Source organism: Coturnix japonica, chromosome 1, assembly GCF_054131305.1.
Source record: "Coturnix japonica strain WE chromosome 1, WE-NBRP24, whole genome shotgun sequence".
In the NCBI taxonomy this organism is placed as follows: domain Eukaryota; kingdom Metazoa; phylum Chordata; class Aves; order Galliformes; family Phasianidae; genus Coturnix; species Coturnix japonica.
Window position 1 is genome coordinate 97,836,453 of NC_140663.1, and position 20,637 is coordinate 97,857,089.

Sequence of the window (20,637 nt, forward strand, 5' to 3'; positions counted from 1 at the left end):
CAGGTCCACTGCTGGACAGCCAGCAATGCAGCCCCACAGGATTGTAAGCTGTTAACATTACTATGATTTTTAGTGATATTTTTCATGAGTTGACGATGCGTAGCTCAAGTATGGACAGTGTAGGTGACAAGGAATGCTGTGTTATTTTGTAAAATAAGTTAGCACATTCACTGTAGAAAAAATATCCAGATGACTTGTGTGGTGCTGACAAATTTTGTAATTTTCAACATCTCAAAAATTCACATTAGTATAATTTGTAACATGTGATATGTTTTTATTTAGCTTTGATTAGTATTATTAGTTCAATTAGTTTTTAATTAGTATTTGATTAGTGTTTTTGGGAGTACATACAACAACTCTTTTCAAGGATGAAGCACAGGAACAAAAAAAATCTTTGATGAACACCCTGAGAACTCACTAAGAATTGCAACCACTTCCATAGAACCAGACATTGATGCATTAATTTCACAGAAGTCAAATATCCCAGTGGCTTAATACTTTTAAAATATTTTAATTAAAAATATATTTTAAAAAGAAGCTTTGTTACTTACATATTTTAACTGTATGATAGATGTTATATACAGCCCAAGACAACAACTCTTCAGCCAACTCAACCCAGACAAACCAAAAGGTGTGACGCCCATATGTTAGATTATCTACTCCTTGGTCTGCTACAAACAAGGGAGAGCTAGTCGTGAAGTGATAATCTGTGGCAGCCTTGGATGTAGCAACTATGATCCAATGCTGTTCAAGATTCTGACAGGAATAAGGAAGGTAACAGTACAAATCCTAGATTTCACAAGAGGAAAATTCAGTTTATGCAGAGATCTGGTAAGTGCAACCTTAATGAGAACATCTCACTCCAGACTTTCAGGGATCCCTTCCATCCTCAATGATTCTTTGATTCCAGGAAATATACAGAAACCTCGTATCCTTAGTATTTCTATCTATCCTTAATATGCAGTTGAGATTAGTCAGCAACTTGCCACTACCTAATAACTACAGAATCAGCATTTTATCCCAAAAGCTGTTCACTGGAATTGCCTATCCCAAATATTATCCTAGATTAAAAAAATTTTCATACTCTCTTACTAACCTTAATTAACAGCTAACCTTATCCATCTTCCACTTTCCATTCAGCATTTTATACGTGACCAGGTGCAATACACAGTCCCCAAATAGCTTGACTCACACAGCTGAGACAGGTAGAAGAACACCTAAACTGTTAATCCTCATGACGCTTATTTAAATGATAGGAAACATACTGCCCTGTGCTGTTTTAACTTTGCCTATATCCAGCTGGCAAAATATGTGCCAGTGTACACTATTACATGAATGCACTCTTCTGTTCTATTGCAAAAATTCATAGCATTTTTCACGTTATAGTGGATTTCCCTGTAGCAATGTTAGTACAGAAAGGACCATTTAGTATCAAATTCTCTTTGAACTCTTTATATATATTAATATCCTATATTCCCATGAAAAAGCATAAGTAATTGCAATGTCCTAGACTTGTGGAAAACCAAAAAAGTACTGGCACACTGAAATGCTAGTTTCTTCTACTTCATAGAAATAAAGACTACAAAAAAAAAAAAACAAAAAAAAAGAAAAGTCCTGTATTTGTCCTGATATTTTCAGCAAGGAATAATCTACTGAATGTCACAGACTGGCAACTTATATATACTATATACTTGGAAAGCATAGTTTAAACAAAATTACAGTAAATAGGAAGATTGTTAGTAGGGCATGTAAGCCATGTGAGCTATTTTTCAGCTGGATCACTGCTCTAATCTGGCTCATCATAAATGAATACTGCTGTTGGCAAAAGGGAAGTAAAAGTAAAAAAGCCAGTGGGTAGAAGGGAAGACCAAACCACCTCTTCTTTACCACATATGTATTTCTGCTTGTTTTAAATTACCATATTACAGCTTCAGAATAGTACATGCTTTGCATTTGGAATCAAGCTTGTTGAGCAGACAGGGTAAAACTACCTATAAAAGTTCTTTTTTTTTTTCCTGCTTACTGCATTTTTCAGCTGCTAATTTTCTTGCTTTTCTATTTTTATACCAGATATATCATAATTAATCCTCCGTATATGTTTATAGGCTTTTTCACTTACAAAATATATATATATATATGAAAAAGAGAATTTTAAAACACAGTACCATACAGCCAAAGGTGTCAGGAAACATACCCAAATAAGAAAGGACTCCAAAAAATTGGTTTGCCAACAAAATGCCAGTAAAATTTGAAACCTGGGTTCAGACACACTGGTAATGTTCCAAAACTCAAAACTTAAAGAACTTCTTTATTCAGTAAATCAGCTTCTCTGTGAATATCATCAAGACCACAAAGTTACAGTAAAGGAGGGAGTTTCCAAGGGAGATGTGAGAAGAGTCTAGGAGTTTAAGTTGTTTCAATTTTTAATTTGAAAAGCAAACACTCCCACCATTTTGAACTTACTTTTCCTTTAAAAATTAACCTTTTCAATTCATGACCTTTCTGTATTTGAAAAAGCTACCTGAAGCATACTGAAAATTTAACACTGAATAAATGGAAATGAAACAGATTTCACTAAAAAAAATGAACTCCAGTGCCAAGATCTAAGAACAGAACAGTTGCTGGAATGCAGTGAGACACATTTATCTTAACATTTCAAGAACAGAATCTTCAGAGCAGTACAAAAGGTTACAAACATATTGACCAAAACCAGACTGATGTTTTCTTGTCCAAGGTAAAGCACAGTACAGATGGTATAAAAATTTTAAACACAGAGATCAAGTCAGCTTGCTGTTATGTCACTTTTATCAGTAGCTTCATCATGCTAGATAAGAGTATACAAGCTAGGTCACTAAGAGGGAAATCTTAAAGTAACCCAATACAGCACAGCACGAAATAGAAGCATTTCAATAAGGTAGTACATTTATTTTAAGCAGGCATTGCCCCTTAATAACTTACAGCATGAAGACACTCAAACATTGGGATCTCAAAAGTAATCTGTAGCAATTCGGAATTTATACAGTTTTATTTGAAGTAACCTTTCAGATTAAAAAACAAAACAAAACAAAACAAACAACAACAACAAAAAAACCAGAGAACTTTTTTGCACAGACAGCAACTTAAACTTTGCATTCTAGCCAAATTCTAGTCTGGGTAATAACATTTCCTTATGAAAATTTGGGAAGACAGTCCTTCATTTCCTGTCTTAAATCATACATGGCATTAAATATTGCCATGTTCCATCAGAAAAGTGGATGAAGTTACTCCCAAGTAGCCAGCCAGATACTTACAGTGAACACAGAACTAAAGACATAGGGCATATAATGCAAATTAAAAAAAGTATTCAAAAGAATTCCATTTGAGCAGAAACTACCTGGTTGCCCTCTCCAGATCCTCCCCAGAGGTTTTCAGTGCACACAGGAAAAAATTAAAGCATTCCAGGAAAATTAATTTGCTAAATAGTTGTAGAAAGCCTACAAAATTTACTATAATACTTCATTTATACATACAAATTTTCTCCCAATTAGCCTTTTAATTCTAAAGCTTTCATCAGAAACAATGATACTCCAAATCAAAGAAGCAAGTTATACTGAAAAGCTCCATATACATTGGAATTTTCTTCTGTGACTTGCTCATGATTCTTTTATATTGTGACTGCAAGATGTTCCATACTCTGCATATAGACCCTGATGTTTTAGAATGGCAAGTTCTCTGTTGTTATAAATCTAGAGATATAGTAAATTTCTGATCTTCCTAATTCAGCACTTGGTGAAAAATATTTTTACTGTTTCTCCTCTTTATGAAGGTATACTCAACAGTATTCAGAAATTAAAACAAAAGATAGCATTCTATTACATTGTTTTACATTTATTTTGATCTATAGATAAGAGCTAGTTTGGGAGAGATCTGTCAGTAACTTAAATATTCTTTCTGAAAAAAAAAAAAGTTTGACATGAAAAACAACTGAAATTTTAAACAAATTTCTTAATTAGTGTTGATCTCATTGGCCAAAATCAACACAGTCTCAGTCTTAAAATTTTCACGTGCCTCTCATCAGTTATCAATTTTTAAGTTGTTACCAGCTTATGCTGCTTACATATTCTTCTACTGAAGGGTAAAAACCATGATTTAGATCAACAGTGTATACAAAAAAAAGTCATACACTTTTGACACCAGTATGGATGATTATCAGCTAGTCTCAAATCAATGTGATTTAAAAATATATGTACAACTTCTTGGAAGTTCTAAACACTTGTTCGTATTTGATTTTTATGATAAGCAATATACTACTGTACAATGTATGTTACAAGCATTGCCGCGCAGATGGTAATTTGACACGTTATTTGGCATTAGATCAAAGCTTCATAATTTTGCCCAGCTCTTACAACCATTATAAAACAACTCTGGCTTCATAAACTGGCAAGAAAAGCATTATCGTATTACCGGTGTGTCTTTTTTTCCATTAAGCGCTATGAAATATTAAAACTCTGAAGAAGCTATTAATAGGATGTACAAAACCAACCAAAAGCACTGCATTTCTTCTAAAAATGTCAATAAGCCCAGAATTTAATTGCAAAATTCTCACAGACCAAAATGTCAGATTTCTTTTTTTCTTCTCTAATAAAAGAATCTTAACTGGCATCTAAGCATTTCTTAAGAAAAATGTAACAAAAAAACAATGCAAAACTGAAAAGCTAGTATTTCATTTAAAGAAAAGCTGTTCCAGTGAAATACAGGTTTTGAGAAATTCTTAGAAGATGGTAATTTAATTCTAAAATTTTAGTAATAATTTGAAATATTCTGTTTAGCTAGTAATGTTTAGGATATAATTTTCAAACACCTTGTTAGATCTGGACACATATTTTCCATATACACAACTTTGGAAAATACAGATTGAGGAAAGCCAGTATTTGCTGAGAAGTGAAGGAATTATCTTGTCTGAAATGACTTCCTTTCTCCTTCAAGAAAACCTTAATAAATTTCTGGAGCATTTTCAACCAAATTCAAACATGGTAGTTCTTTCAAATACACGGTAGTGCTGAAGTTTGGATCACTTAGAATTTGAAACATACTAATTCATGATACCTTAGCTGCGCTTTCATGTATGTCAGTTTTCCCCTGCAGACTCTGGTTCCGTTACTAAGCTACCCACAGCTTCTCCAATCTATTCCAGTGCCTCACCACAATCTGAATGAAAAATTTCACCCTAAATGTAACCTAAACCTCTCCTCCTATAATTGAAAACTTTTCCCCTTTGTCTTATCACTATCAGACTGTGTAAAAAATCTGTCTCCCTTCTCATTCTAAGCTCCTTTTAAGTTCTGGAAAACCACAATTAAGCCTCCCTGGACCATTGTCTTCTCCAGGCTAAACAGGCCCAGTTCCCTCAGGCTTTCCTGACAGGAGAGGTGTTCCAGCCCTCTGATCATCTTTGTGCCCTCCTCTGGACAGACTACAACAGCTCCACATCCTTTTTATAATAGAATCACAGAATCCTTAGGGTTGGAAGGGACCTCTGAAGGACATGTTGTCCAGCTCCCCTGCAATGAACAGGGACACCACAGCTAGATAGGTTGCTCAGGCTCTTATCCAGCCTTACCTTGAAAGTCCCCAGGTACTGGGCATCAACCACATCTTCTTATGCTGGGGGCCTCAGGCCTGGACACAGTACCACAGATAGGGCAGAGAAGAAGACGACAATCACTCTGCTAGCCATCTCTCTTTTGATGCAGCCCATTGGCCTTCTAGGCTACTAGCATACACTGCTGGCTCATGTCAAGACTCCGGTCCCCAAGGACCCCCGGGGTCATCCACAGGGTGGCACTCAGTGAATCTCATAAACTCATTAGGTTTATGCGGGAGCACTTCTCAAGCTTGCCCAGGTCCCTTTGTTATATCAACTGCATCACTCAGTTTGGTGTCATCAGCAAACCTGCTGATGGTGCACTCAATCCCAGTGTCTGTGTCACTGATAAAGACACTGAAAAGCACTTGTCCCAAGGTGGACCCCTGAGCCTCCACCTGGACACAGAGCCATTGATTACACTTTGTTACCATCCAACCAATTGTTTACCCACCAAATGGTTCAGCCTTCAAATCTATGTCTTGCCAATTCAGAGATAAGGATGTGGCACGGGATCATGTCACAAGCCCCGCAGAAGTCCAGATGGATCACATCAGCTGCCCTTCTGTTGACTATCAATGTAGTCACCCCATCATTTTGTATTACGTGTCTGGCCTACTAACCAGAGCAACAAGATGGGGTATCCTAACTAGTACTTTCACAAGGCACAAGTAGTATAGGCACTCCTAATGAACTGTTGAGTTCACTTGAACTGCAACATTTAACTGGGTTATAAATCCAGATTATTACACTTCAACATCTCTCAATAGATTTTTTCTGCAATTTCTTGCTCCCCGTAAGAAGAAAGAACTAATGATATTTCAGCTTTCTTCTGATTTCAAGTTGCAGACCGTGTTAAAGATAGTAATCCAGAAAAATTTCTGCTTTTTTATGGTGAATAAAAACGGCAATAAACACAATATCTGAACTGAGCTGGCTCTCTATTCATGCGTCTAATAATTAAAAAACAAAAAAGCTCTCGTCAAGTACCAGAGACTTAGACTAGCTGCTCCCTTGTAGTGCCAACAGAAACCACAAGATTTCTAAATTCAGTATTCATTAAGGCATATAGCAGTTTTCTCATGCAAGAGCCAACATCCAAAAACATATAAATAAGGAACAGAAAAGTTCTGTTTCCAAATATGTTGTTAAATATTTTTAAAACCCCTACTATTAGACTGTGCCAACTCAAAGGCAGACTCCAATAGTTAATTTCATGGGTGATTAAGAATGGATTTCAAAATAAGGAAGTTACTTTATGCTGGCCGCAGCATCCTCTGTAGACTCCAGAAACAGTCATCATGATGTAGACTTTAACCACAGACTCAACACAAAATGTAGCTGGTATTTAAATCTCAAAACTGTGGATTTTCTTTGTAAGGGCTGGTAGGAGAAAATCCAAGCATACCTTTGTAGCCTCATTATTTCCAATTCTTCCAATATAAGAAAAGCAGTTACTTCCTAACTCTGTAAATTTCAAAGAAATGCCCACTGTAAGACAATCAAATGCAGACAAATACCTGTCCTCACAGAAAGTGGATGAATAGGTAAAGAACTGAATGGAACTTAAGAGAGCTCATATGCAAGTGTGGACAGCTGCACAACTCTTCCAAACTAAGCGTCTGGATTGTGTGTGAGCAGCACAAACAGCAGTGGCTAGGGGGCAAGAAACCAAATAAGCCCCTAGGTAAATCTATGCTTGGGTCTTGGCATCTTGCCACTTTTCAGTGCAACAATCACCAGTATTTGCACACAGTGGAAGCTGAAGATCAAATATACTGAATATCATCAAAAACACTGCCAAGAGAAAATGCCTTTCATTCTTACTTACCTTAGTAAACTCAGGAATTACTTGTGCAAACCAACAAATGCACCACGTCAAATTCTAACAGTATATCACTATAAAGAGCATTTTAACTTTCTTGTAGGTAAAACAAAGAAAGCTGTAGGGTCAATCACTCCCTGCCATTTCTCCCTCCTCCCTACTTCTACCACAGTGAAACTCCCTTGTAGTATCTCAATATCTAGGATCTCATCCCAAATCCTGTTAACTGTTACTAGCTCTCATGTGGATGTGCTTGATCACATATAATTCTGGCATTTGTTTGTCAGACATGTAGTCAGTACTCACAGAGTAATAATACAAAACTGTTATAAATCACTACTGAACCTCCTGAAAGACCACTGGCTCCTCCTTCACCCACTTTTTTTGTGCATTCTTTAGCCATAAAGTGAAAGGAAAATACAGGTGTATATAGACTTTTTCTCATTCTGGTTTACTGATAAACTTAGACAAAATACGTGTTCATCAGACACTGACAAATGAAAAATGCATTGTACTGAAGTTCAGTCAGATGTGAAGTCTTAGCAGAGGCTGAGTAAAGGTATCAGCAGAACCATTCAGATCACATGCAATAGAAAGAAGCCAGCATCTAAGAGAGAAAGGAAGACTTGGAGGAATAGTTACATGATACTATGACTGTTAGCTGCACTTAACACTAAGCATACAGAAATTGTGGGACACGCACGGTTGGTATTTTGTTTTAAGTGAAACAGTAAGGCTTTATCGAAGGGTGGGGTGGTCAGCAGAAAATAATTCCTTTGGCTCTGAAGAAGGAAAAAAAAAGGACTTGGAAGAATGTCTTAAATGGGAAGTATCAGCACATACAGATGCTACCATACAAAAATGTTTTACTGTCAGAATAGAATGCACAAATGGAAGAAAAAAAAAATCAGTGGTTAGCACATGCATGTAAAGTAAAAAATGTGCCATACCAGCAGAAGGTTATCTACTGGTACCTGGATTTGTAATCCTAAAAAAAGTGAGTCACAGCTGCATGAGAGCAAGCTAAAACCCTAACAACAGGTCAATGCTGAGAGCAACAGTGGAAGCCTGAAAACTGGACCAATAGCTCCAGTTAAGCATTCTCAGTGTTGAGTAGAACTGAAAGGATTACTCTGTACATTTTACACATAGCATTTTCTAAAATCATTTTTGCATGAATTTCCATCTCATTCTTCACCTCCTTTGGTTACAACAGCAATACCTTTTTCCCTCCATTCAATTCCTGATTCACGCTTCCATAAACTCTCTTGAAAACCAATATCCAATCACGCTATCTTCATTTAATGATCTGCATCTCATCATTCCTGTAGGCCATTCTCACCTATAACGAGATGCATCCTATTTCTTTCTGGCTATTCTGTGATTCTGATGTTTAGAATTTGAAGCCTATCTTTGTATAATCTTACACCTCCTTCACATTGACTTTAGTTTAAATAAGCATAGCCTCAACTCTGTCAATGAAACTAAAATAAAATTAAAGCAATCAAGTTATTCCTGAAGCACGGCAGATATAAACTCTCAGCAGTACAGTGCAGTAAGTGAATAAGGAGAACCCACTGAAGTTCCATGCAACATAAGAATGATGCTGGTGATGGGGATAGAAAACAAGCTATGAGGAGTGACTAAGGAAACTAAGCTTGCTTAGTCAGGAGGCTGCAGGGAGACCTCACTGCTCCAACTACCTGAAATTAGGCTGCAGTGAGGAGGGTGTTGGTTTCTTCTCTGTGGTGACAAGTAATTGGATGCAAGGAAATGGACTCAAGTTATGCCACAGGAGCTCTAGCTTGGATATTAGGAAGAATTTCTGCATGGCGGGGGTGGTCTAACACTGTAATGGGCTGCCGAGGGAAGTGGTGGAGTCTTCTTCCACAGAGGTATTTAAGAGAAGTGTGTATGTGGCCCTTAGGGACATAGTTTGGTAGTGGGCTTGATAGGTCAGCTTGATGGCCAGACTTGAAGGTCTTTTCCCACTTAGATGACTCTATGAACATTGCTTAAGTGTAATAAAAAAACCCACAAATAATCTTTTCAAACACATATATCTGGTAATGAGAATATGATCTGTGATACTGAAACTCCATGCAAAAAAAAATCATAAAATCATAAAATCATTTGAGTTGGAAGGATCCTTTAATGGCCAACTGGTCCAACTCCTGTGCAATGAACAGGGACACCTGCAGCTAGATCAAGTGGCTCAGAGTCCCCCCCAGCCTGACCCTGAATGTTTCCAAGGACAGAGCATCCACCACCTCTTTGGGCAACCCATTCCAGCGCCTCATTACCTTTACTGTAAAGGATTTCTTCCTTACATACAATGTATATCTCCCCTCTTTTAGTTTGAAATCTTAGTCTTATCACAACAGATTCTACAAAGAGCCTATTCTTTCTTATAGCCCCCCTTTAGACACAGAACAGCTGCTTTCAGGTCACTCTGAAGCTCTCTCCTTAGGCTGAATAGCCCCAGCTCTCTCAGCCTGTCCTTGTAGGGGAGGTGTTCCATTCCTTGGATCATTTTTGTGGCTCTTTTCTGGACACCACATCTGGATGCAGTACTCCAGGTGAGGCTTGATCAGAGCAGAGCACAGGGGCAGAATTACCTCCCTTGCCCTGCTGACCACACTTCTTTTGATGTAGCCTTGGATACTGTTGGCCTTCTGGGTTTTGAGAGCCCACTACTGGTTCATGTCCAGCTTGCTATCCACTGGTACCCTTAAGTCTTTTTCAGCAGGGCTGTGCTCTATCCTTACATCCCCTACATCATACTGATACTGAGGGTTGCCACAACCCAGGTGCAAGATCTTGCACTTGGATTTGTTGAACTTCATGAGGTATACCTGAACTCCTTGCTCAAGCATGTCTAGGTAGATAAGTAACTGCAGTCTTCCACAACACCTCATAAACCACCCCATAATACAACAATTATAAACCCATCTGTGGCTAAGAGAAGAACAACTACAAATACAGTAGAAGCAGAAATATGCCAGTCAACGAAATGTCCTTGTGCTTTAGTTAAAACAGCAGCATTAGCTGTTGCATCATAAATTCCATTATCAAAAAGAAAAAAAAAAAAAAAAAAAAAGTAAAAAAATAACTACATAAACAGCATACCGGTATATCATTCTACACTAAGGAAGTGATTTTAGGGAACTGCTTTTCACCATATGTTAATGTGAACTGTTAAGAACAAACTATGTTGAATACATTTTTAATAATACTGAGGTCATTATGTCCTATATGAATCTATAAACCATATAAACAGCCTTCATTCACTAATTAATCTTTTGGATTTGCTGTAACAAGATTGTAACAAGACTGTCTTATTGAAGTATTTTTCCCTTTTTTTCTGATGATTAGATGCCAACATACAAAATACCTAGACAAAGCACTTTGGATTTTTGGAAAAGTCAGAGTGATTTCATAAGCCCAAGAAGCTGTAATGCAATAGGCAATCCTATTCTGTAAACAATATGGAATTTTGGATAAAATAAGATCCAACTGGACATACAGACGCTGTCTTAAGGCTTGGAAAATCTTTTGTAATAGCACACTCCATATGGGTTGTAGTTTTAAGAATGGTGTTTAAACACTTCAACAGTGATGCTACGAAGTCAAGTATCTACAAGAAAAAAAGATTACTGAAATAAAAATAGGTCATTTTTTCCCTTTCTCCACCAACAGAGTTTCAACAAGAAACTCTACACAGAGTTAATAAAATTGCAGTTGCAAATTTCCAGTGTTTGCAGCCTTCTCCTCCACCTTTCCCCTTGTTCTAGCACATCTTTTCACAGGATATTTACTTCTTGAATTTAACAAAAAAAAGAGTAAGGTGAGAAAATACTCTTCCTTTTAGGTGTTTTTATCAAAGGGGCTTTTTCAACAAGTACTCTAAATAACTTTGGCTTTGCAAAGATGGACACAGGGCTAACACACCAAAACACAATACTGTGATTCAACACGAACAAAACTAAAATTCAACTTCCAGTCTGGCTTATTGCCTTTTACAAGGCATCCTTTCTACTGCAACAAATAAATGTTACTCATGTTCACTTTTGATACCCTTTTCACTATCAATCAAACATCCCAAGGTTACTCTGTATAGTTCTCTTTCTTATACACAATTTGTAAACCCTGGTTCAGGAACCATCTTTTTTGTGTTTTTATGTCTTCCAGCATTAGACCCATCACTAGGGTGTTGGCAGATCTTTGCAGTCCATTGACCACAGTGAAATGATTCTCCCTCACAAGCAAAATTCCTACTAGTTATAATAGAACAAACAGAAGGAACAGAACTGTGAGATCAGTAATTGAACAGACTATCACTGCACTACGGCTTCTTATCATGAATATGCCTCTATTATAATCATACAGGTTTTCTGGAATTCTAGTGGCATTTTCAAGCTATATATATTTAGAGACTAAGTTGTTTCAGATATTCACTTGCAGAATTGTTACTTTAATTCCATGGCTATACATCAAAACATAAGAAGAGACTGAAGTTTCCTAACAGACAAGATATATGTTATGTACCCAACTCAGGCAGAATATTTAACACACAGATAATCTTATGTTGCAAGAAATGAACATTCATTGCAAAATCAAATGCAGACACAATCAAATAGACCTCTGTCAATATATAGAACATAACCTAATTCTCTCGTGGGGTTTTCTGTTCTACCTTTACACAAACCCTGAAAGCTGAGACATGCAGTGATGCAAGCCAAACACAACAAAAGCAGCTTAACTCTCAATTCAAAAATACTAAGCATATATATACAGTACGACATTACTTGGAAAGCAACAAAAAAGATGAACAGATTTTTATTTTTTAAATAAACCCAAATCCTCCTATCTAATGCAGCAATGGAACAGTTTAATATTGTCAAATTACATCTGCATACTGCCTGATTATTATTAAATCATGAATATAACTACCCATTTTTAAAAGCTACCATATATATTTTTTTTTAAATACGAAAAATAAAGTCCTTCCTCTAAGTAACATTACTTCCAAAATCACTAAACACATTGTTAACTTCTCAACTGAAATGCATTTTTAAAATCCCACTATCATAAAAAAAAAAATATTACTGGAAGTTTTCGTTGCTGAAGAGTTGCTATGAATAACCTTTGTTTTCCTCATTAGCTTTTAGGACACTTACACAAAGAAAAGATGACTGAATTTTAGCAAGGAGACAGCAAAACAAAATGTGAGAGCTGGAAAATGCTTTATTTATCTGTCCACTAAGCAAAACTCACTATAACTTTAGTAGTTCTTTCCAAGTGGAACATACACTGTGAGGAGTAAGTCCAAACAGAACCTGTAACAAACTACAGCCACAAATAAACACACACACAAAAAATTAACTGATTTCAGAAACTGAAAAAAGATGTGTTTTCCAGTCAAGAGTAAATTACTCCCTCAGCCCTCCCATTGTTGCCAAGTGCATGTGCACATCAATAAAATCCCATGGATCTTTCTTAGTGGAAAATTTTTGATAATACATTAAGCATAATTTGCTGTAAATTAGTACTTTAAAGAAGCAATATACAATTATAGATGTGATTTCTTGTATGAACACAAAATCATTTGCATGGCTCACTAACACCTCTGGACTATATGTTAACAGTTTTGGTTGTCTTGCATCTCAGTGAAAACAATATCTGCAAGGCAGTGTGCCATGAGGCCTCATGAAATGCAGCTGTTCGCATGGCTGCCTTTTTCCCAGACAAGCCAAGATTAAGTTTCTATTGCCACCAAGGCTCTGCAGTCCTTACAAGCATTCTTTTACCCCAGAGTTGTGACTAAGTATTGGGCTGTCATATGAGGATGTCATGGGCATGGTACAGTTCAGTTTAGACACCATTTACACAATTTTATAGATACCCTCATCACAGAAAGAGAAATGATAAGCTGAAGAAGAAAAACTATCAGTACTAGTCCGTATTTGAAAATCTTTATTTGACAAATAGAATAGTAATATTGGAATTTTGATTGCAGGCCCGCTCTTCAAGTAGTTTTGAATAATGAAGATGGCATGTAAACGATGGTTAAAATTTTGCTTTATATCTATTATTAGATAAAATCAGTTTGTTAGCCTAGATAGTCCATACTTTGTATTCAATTCTATTTAGCAGTGTGGGATTTTCACATAAACAACTTCCAAGAATGCCTCTGTAGGATACAAAGTGAAAACTTCTGTGGTTAAGTTTCTCCATGTTAATATGAATGTAATCACCATTTACAGTGTGTCTTAAGATACTCTGAAAAGCTAAATTATAAGCATTTGCAAAGCATTTCATTAACAACAGATAGATGAAACAACAGATAGCACAAAAGCCATACTAGCTCAATTCCTGAAAAATAATCTATTTACTATCTTTCAGGCACTACCATTTTATTACTCAGTGGTACCTGCCCTATGTAAGTAGTGGTATGAAGAGCTTTGCATGTTTATCAAAGTCCCACAGATGGAGTAATTTAACGGGTGTACTTTGTTTGGGCTCCGAACATATGGATTTCTGCTCTCACTGCACAGGCAGGAAAGATGCACACTGTGAATACTATTTCTAATCTTGAAGATGATGCAGATCAGTTACATACATTTCTAAAAATCAGAGACAGTAGCATAGTTATCTAAGATGGAGCTGCAACTGTCATGTTTATCATATACCCTATGGCTGACACTTCTCAGAGACAGAAATCAAACTGCATGTGCAGGAGACTGCAAAACTACTACAGGGAACAGTTTTATGTAAAGCCTTGAATTCTCCTACAAACAGTCTTCATGTTCCATAAATTTGATGCTGTTGCACACCTTGTAAGCATATCTATTGCTGCTATAATTTACTCTGTCCTTTATTCTGCTTCAATACTACAGCTTGTTGCTGTCACTCACAATGCACTCTAGCCTCTGTCTTAGAGTGCAAAAAAAGTCAGCAGCAGTTCTAACTATAAACTAATCTACTGTTTCATGCTGAAAAGTACTGTTAAAGTGGCTTCAGGGCATTCATACCTTACAAGGTTTAGTTCTAGGCCCTTGTATAGGACTCACCTGGACTTTCATTCATAATCCATTTTTACTGAATCATAGAATCATAGAATGGCCTGAGTTGAAAAGGACTGTAATGATCATCTAGTTTCAACCCCCACCCTGCCATATGCAGGGCCACTAACCACTAGACCAGGCTGCCCAGGGCCACATGCAGCCTGGCCTTGAATTCCTCCAGGGATGGGGCATCCAGCACCCTGCACTTGGCCCTATTGAACCTCATTAGGTTTACACAGGCTCACTTCTCCAGCCTGGCCAGGTCCTTCTGGATCACTTCCCTTCATTCCAATGTACTGATGGCACCACTCAGCTTGGTATCATCTGCAAACTTGCTGAGGGTGCACTTGATGCCATCATCTGTGTCACTGATGAAGATGTTGAAGAGCACCAGTCCCAAGACTGACCCCTAAGGCACACTGCTCATGACCAGTCTCCACCCCGACACAGAACCATTAATCCTTTGCTACATAGCAACCCTCCAGCTGCATCCAGCCAGCCAGTTCCTAATCCATTGTACAGTCCATCCTTCAAATCCACACCTCTCCAATTTAGAAAGAAGGATGTGGTGAGGGACCATGTCAAAAGCTTTGCAGAAGTCCAGGTAGATGACATCCATCACCCTTCCCCTGTCCACCAAAGCTGTCACTCCACCACAGAAGGCCACCAGATTGGTCAGGGAAGATGTGCCCTTGGTAAAGCCAGGCTGGCTGTCTCAAATCACCTCTTTGAATGTCGAAGCCAACTAGTTTTTCACTGATCATGAAACAGATGAATAGTAAAACCACAGTATTTGTTACTGCAGATAATTCAAGGTAAGGCACACAGAAAAATCTAGAAGTTTCCCTGACTCCTTGAAGCACTATCAACATGATATCCAGATCTCATGACCATACAGTAGAGATTTAAGACTGCAACACAGAAGTTAAACTACACATTTCATTACATCAAAGTATATACAAAGACAAAAAAATCGTTGTCTTTGTTGTGCCATTACACCTTTAAATGGATATAGACTTGGGTAGATAATTCAACGTTCAGTTCTGTTATTGAGGCTGGAAAAGCAAACCAGTGAACTTCCTTGGCCTCTTTTTTAAAATACGTATTTGATATTAATCAAGTTTGAAATAACTATTTGGACTTCTTTTGCTTGTATCAAACATACCTACAACTACCTAACATAATCCAAACGCATTCCAAAACACATAAACCTGTCCTAACATATTAATGCAAAGAATACGTACAATCATTGTAAAAATGCTTAGATCACACTAGAGTCTGTGAAACTGCAGACACAACTTGAAAAGAAGTTCAAATCTGCACAAAACTGTGGGATCACTTTAAGTCTTTAAGTTTTAGTTGTTTGTGAATCAGGCATAATACAGTGCAAAAGTCATTTGAAGTCATTACTGTTAATGGCACTACAGAATATTCTATTTTTATTCTACGAAATAATGGATGCATGAGATTACAGAACAGTAGGAGTAGAACCATGGCTAATTGCCAACAGCGCAATTATTTTCTGCTGATTTAAAAATTCCAGTGCAGTTTCATTTATACATGGTAAAGGGTATGCCTGGACACATTTCTCGTTAAGGAATACCCTTATTTATTTTGGAAACACAGACTTCTCAATTTACTTAAAAGAACATACAAACAGATAATTGCACATCAACATGTTTATTTTTGTAAGTACAGCTTTTGTGAACTGTCCAATAATGGAGATGCTGGAATTCGGAAATTATGAATCAAAGCTTAATGGAAAATATACTGCCTCTACCTGTACAAAATCGTAGAATCACAGAATCATTAAGTTGGAAAAGACCACTAAAATAATCCAGTCCAACCACCAATGCATCACCAACATGCTCACTAAACCATGTCCTTAAGTGCCACAACTCCAACGGGTAGGGCTGCCCCCACCAGCTCAGGCTGCCCAGGCTCCCATCCAACCTGGCCATGAGCGTCTCCAGGGAGGGGGCACCACAGCTTCTATGGGCAGCTGCGCCAGCACCTCACCACCCTCTGAAGAAAGAATTTCTTACTGACAACTAACCTAAATTTCTCCTCTTTTAAAGCCATTCCCCCTTGTCCTATCACTATCAAACTTTATAAAAAGCTGCTCCCCTTCCTGCTCTTAAGCTCCATTCAGGTACTGGAAGGCTACAATTAGACCTCCCCAGAGAGTGCTCTTCTCCAAGCCAAACAAGAGCAACTCCATCAACCTTTCTTTATAGGAGAGGTGGTCCAGCCCTTTGATCACCTTTTCTGACCTGCTCTGGACCCATTCCAACAGCTCTATATCCTTCTTATGCAGGGGGCTCCGGCATGGATCTGGATGCTGTACTCCCGATAGAGCCTCAGAAGGGCAGAGTAGAAGGGGATAAATGCTTCCTTTGCCCTGCTGGCCACTACTCTCCAGATGCAGACTAAGATACAGTTTGTGAGCCCTACATCTGAAATCTAGTCAAGATTCCATGAAATCTAGGAAAAATTACTATCCTAATCTAAACAGTCTCCTTTACAATGACAGTTATGAACAGAGAGTAAACAAAGCATACGTAATTTTTTAAAGACTGATATAGATGCAGCTAGGTTAAAGGTAGGAATTAAAGATTTAGGTAATTTCTTCATACAACAGGGAAATGATAAGTCTCACCTAGTTGTTACTCATGCAGGAAAAAAACTAATTGCTTTTGGGGTATTTACATCAGGATCCTTGTTCATGAGCTATTTATTCTCCTTCTTTAGAATAATTTGATATATAAGTAGACGTGTAGCCCTCCTGGAGTCTAATAGTCTCACAGGATATTTGTTAGCCTCCAGAGATAAAAGTAGATGATATTTTGCATTGTATCATTTGTTCTTTCTTGTCAGCAGGTTTTGTTGAGATATTTAAATGCATAACTGTTAATGATTGGTAGCGCACAGCTCTGAATTACTGGAGGGAAGTTTCCAAGACCAAGATGTCTGCCAGTGAAATGATTAGCTCAAGTGAAGTGCTAGCTAATTAACACCATGAGAAGACAAACTCTTGAACTACTAATTATCGTACATAACTCAGTAGTCCTGACAAATATGAAAATTCAGACTTCCCTCACAAACTAGAATCAACACAGGAAAGTCTGAATTTTCATGTTCTTCAGACTACTGTGAAAAACATTTTTCCCCTCAAAAAAGCATAGAGCATTATATACAAATGAAGAAAAGCCTACATTATTCACAAAAATAAAACTTCATTATCCCAGTGGCAGTTTTCACTGACATACATCGCCTTACTTGCCTCTAAAACCAAGTAAAATGTTTTTGAAAACATTTGGGATCAGTTCTTGGGTGCTTTTTAGGTTGGCAGTGCATCAGGAAGGAACATGACCTCCTCCGCTCTGTGGCAGGTTAAGCAGTCTGATTGAACATTGCTGCTAATTAAGAGCTCTTGTTGTTTGGCAGGACCACCAGAGTACCTTCTGCACTTGTTCATGACAACAGCACCTCTTTCAGAAATTAACTCTTGATGAGTGCAGACAGGGGGCCCAGCTGGTTCTCCCAAATCCTCCAACTATATAAATGAAGTGTAATAAGAACACTGGTGACTACCGAGGGAAGAAAGGCTATTCGTGACCTCTCTTTAAAAAACAGAGTATACTTTTACATTGGCTTAATTTTCTACATTGGGGGTAGATAATGCAGCTGGGAACGGTGTGAAGAGAACTAAGAATCACAGGAGGTGACAGCGAATAATTCTGTAAGAAATATTTTATTAGGAAAGCTAAAATATAATTTTGTTCATAGAGCTTTCAAGAGCAATAATAGCATTCAGGCTACAGAAATAAATGCTCACAAAAGCTGACAGATGAAAAAGTAAAACTTCTTTTTCTAAAAAAATCTCACATTTTCCTGAAACAAATTTGATATTTCATTTCCAGACCCTCAGGACTCATTTAGAAGTGCAGCTTTTTAATACTCAAAGGGATGCTCCACATATATAAATGGTACAGGTTATCCTATAAATCACACAGCTAAATCCTCCACAGAATACAACCCATCCACAGTGTTAGCACTGTTGCTTATAGCATCAGCTGACAAAGTACCAGCCTCTCTGCTGACATTTTCAAATGTTAGCATGATTTTGACCATCTGAAGAGGCACTCCCTGAAGACTAGGGATGAAACACACTAGAAGAGCAATGACAGAAGTCTTATTTTTTGTTGCTGCTGTTGTTGTTTTGGTTTTTTTTTGTTTTGTTTTGGTTTTTTTTGCTGCACCAACTCTGCAGAGACTTCAGGATAGCTTATTTAACACTATATTCAGACAAAATTCAGAAGGTGAAGTCTACAGCTTGACTTCCAGATTAAACAAGAACAGCTACAAAGATAATAAGTAAGCAGCAGAAGAGCTGTCTAACATGTCACATTCACAAAGTGGGGATTTTTGGTTCCTTTTTATTGTGCAGAGATCCTAAATGTCTGTCAATCTTGCACAGTTGTTAAGAGTTGAAGCTTATGGAAATGTAAGAATACTGATTAGTATTTCAAAATATTTATATCAATACAGCCTATTACGTTAAGTAGTGATTAGAAATAATTACATACAGAAATAACTACATATTACAGGAGAGCAAAGTGCTTGACTGCATCCTCCCTAGCAAGACACATATGACAGAAGAATGTGAAAGGCCATGATGATTAAAAACAACAATTTTCCTCAGAAAAAAATGCATTTTAAAACAAGTCAGTCCCCATATGTCTCCCCTCATACTTATATCCTGTTATATTTTGTATGAAGGCTTAATTTCAAGGTAATTGATGTTAGAAAAAACAAAGAGCAAACAATATTTTTTTAATAGTAAGAATGTAACAAGATCAGCATGCAGATGTTTTTGTATAAAATGCCTAATGAAAGATATTTTTATATGCGTTTCACTGGTATTAAAAATACAACCAGAAATGTCCTTGGACATACAATACATGAGGTAGGACCTGCACATATTTTGTGCAACTGAAAAGGCTGCAGTACACATCCTTAATTAACAATTATTTGTTTTTTCCCTCTCAAATCATTTCTAATTCAAAAAGCATCCAAACATCCAATGTAAACTATCAATAGGGATGCCTCAGTGGACAGCACATTAATTAATTATTCAGATATTGTTAGGCTTATATCCAAAATCAAACACAAAAGAACTACAAGTGCCTAGTAATGACACATCTAGCATAATCCATACCTCTGCAAATGTATTTCTTTCCAGTATGTTTGTGAACAGCTAGCCATAAAGGGCCTAGCACAAATTAGTAAGGGTATTGTAGTGGTAGCAAGACATTACTGCAAAGCTCTACTGCACAGTCATGGTAAGTGTATATATATATTTTTTTCAAGGTGCCTCAGCTTCTGAAATCTTCAAATTCTGGAAACATATACCTCACTTCATAAGTTAAATCACCAATCATGAGAGTTCCATAGGCTAACTGGAAAAGCATGACCCAACAGCCCAAATAGCAAGCAATGCCACTAAAACTACCTGTTCTCCATCTGGTTTGGAATCAATTACCAGTGAATGTACAATGGATTAAAATACATAACATCCTCTGAGGTTAGCTTCTACTGTGATTAGCAGCAGGGGCACCCTTTGTTCTTAGGTGTCTTCTCTAAGGTTGTACCACTTCATCTATCTGCAAAATAAATGCGCTCAATATTTGACTTTCAACTGATTCTAAGAGTCATGTATCACACCTGTCACATGTGACTTACAAAATCAGGTTATCAGCACACAAAATAAATGGGCTTCAAATGAGAGATAAGTAATGAGCTACGAGTTCATATGCCGTATAAAGAATAAATAAAGGCTTAATACCAACTTACAAGTAAGTTCATAGAAAAGAAGTCCACTGAGGGCTTTTACATCAAATGATACTACCATCTGCACAGGAAGTCTCTAAGCTGTAAATTGTTCAAAGCAGGGAGAATGTTTAGAGAGGTATCACTTTGTGCTCATTCTCTGATAGGATGGTTAGACTAGATGACCTTGTAGGTCCATTCCAACCTTGCAATTCTCTAATGGTCTATTATATATATAGGTCATTGCTGCTGACAGGATGTTGAGCTACCTGGAGCTTAGTTCTGGCATA

The 20,637-nt window shown here is 37.3% G+C and overlaps 1 protein-coding gene across 6 annotated transcripts in view; it reads right to left on the bottom strand.

Annotated features, from left to right (window-relative positions):
- Window positions 1-20,637, bottom strand: part of HLCS (holocarboxylase synthetase) — a 114,785-nt gene that overhangs the window by 16,678 nt on the left and 77,470 nt on the right. The gene's annotated exons all lie outside the window — the stretch shown is intronic.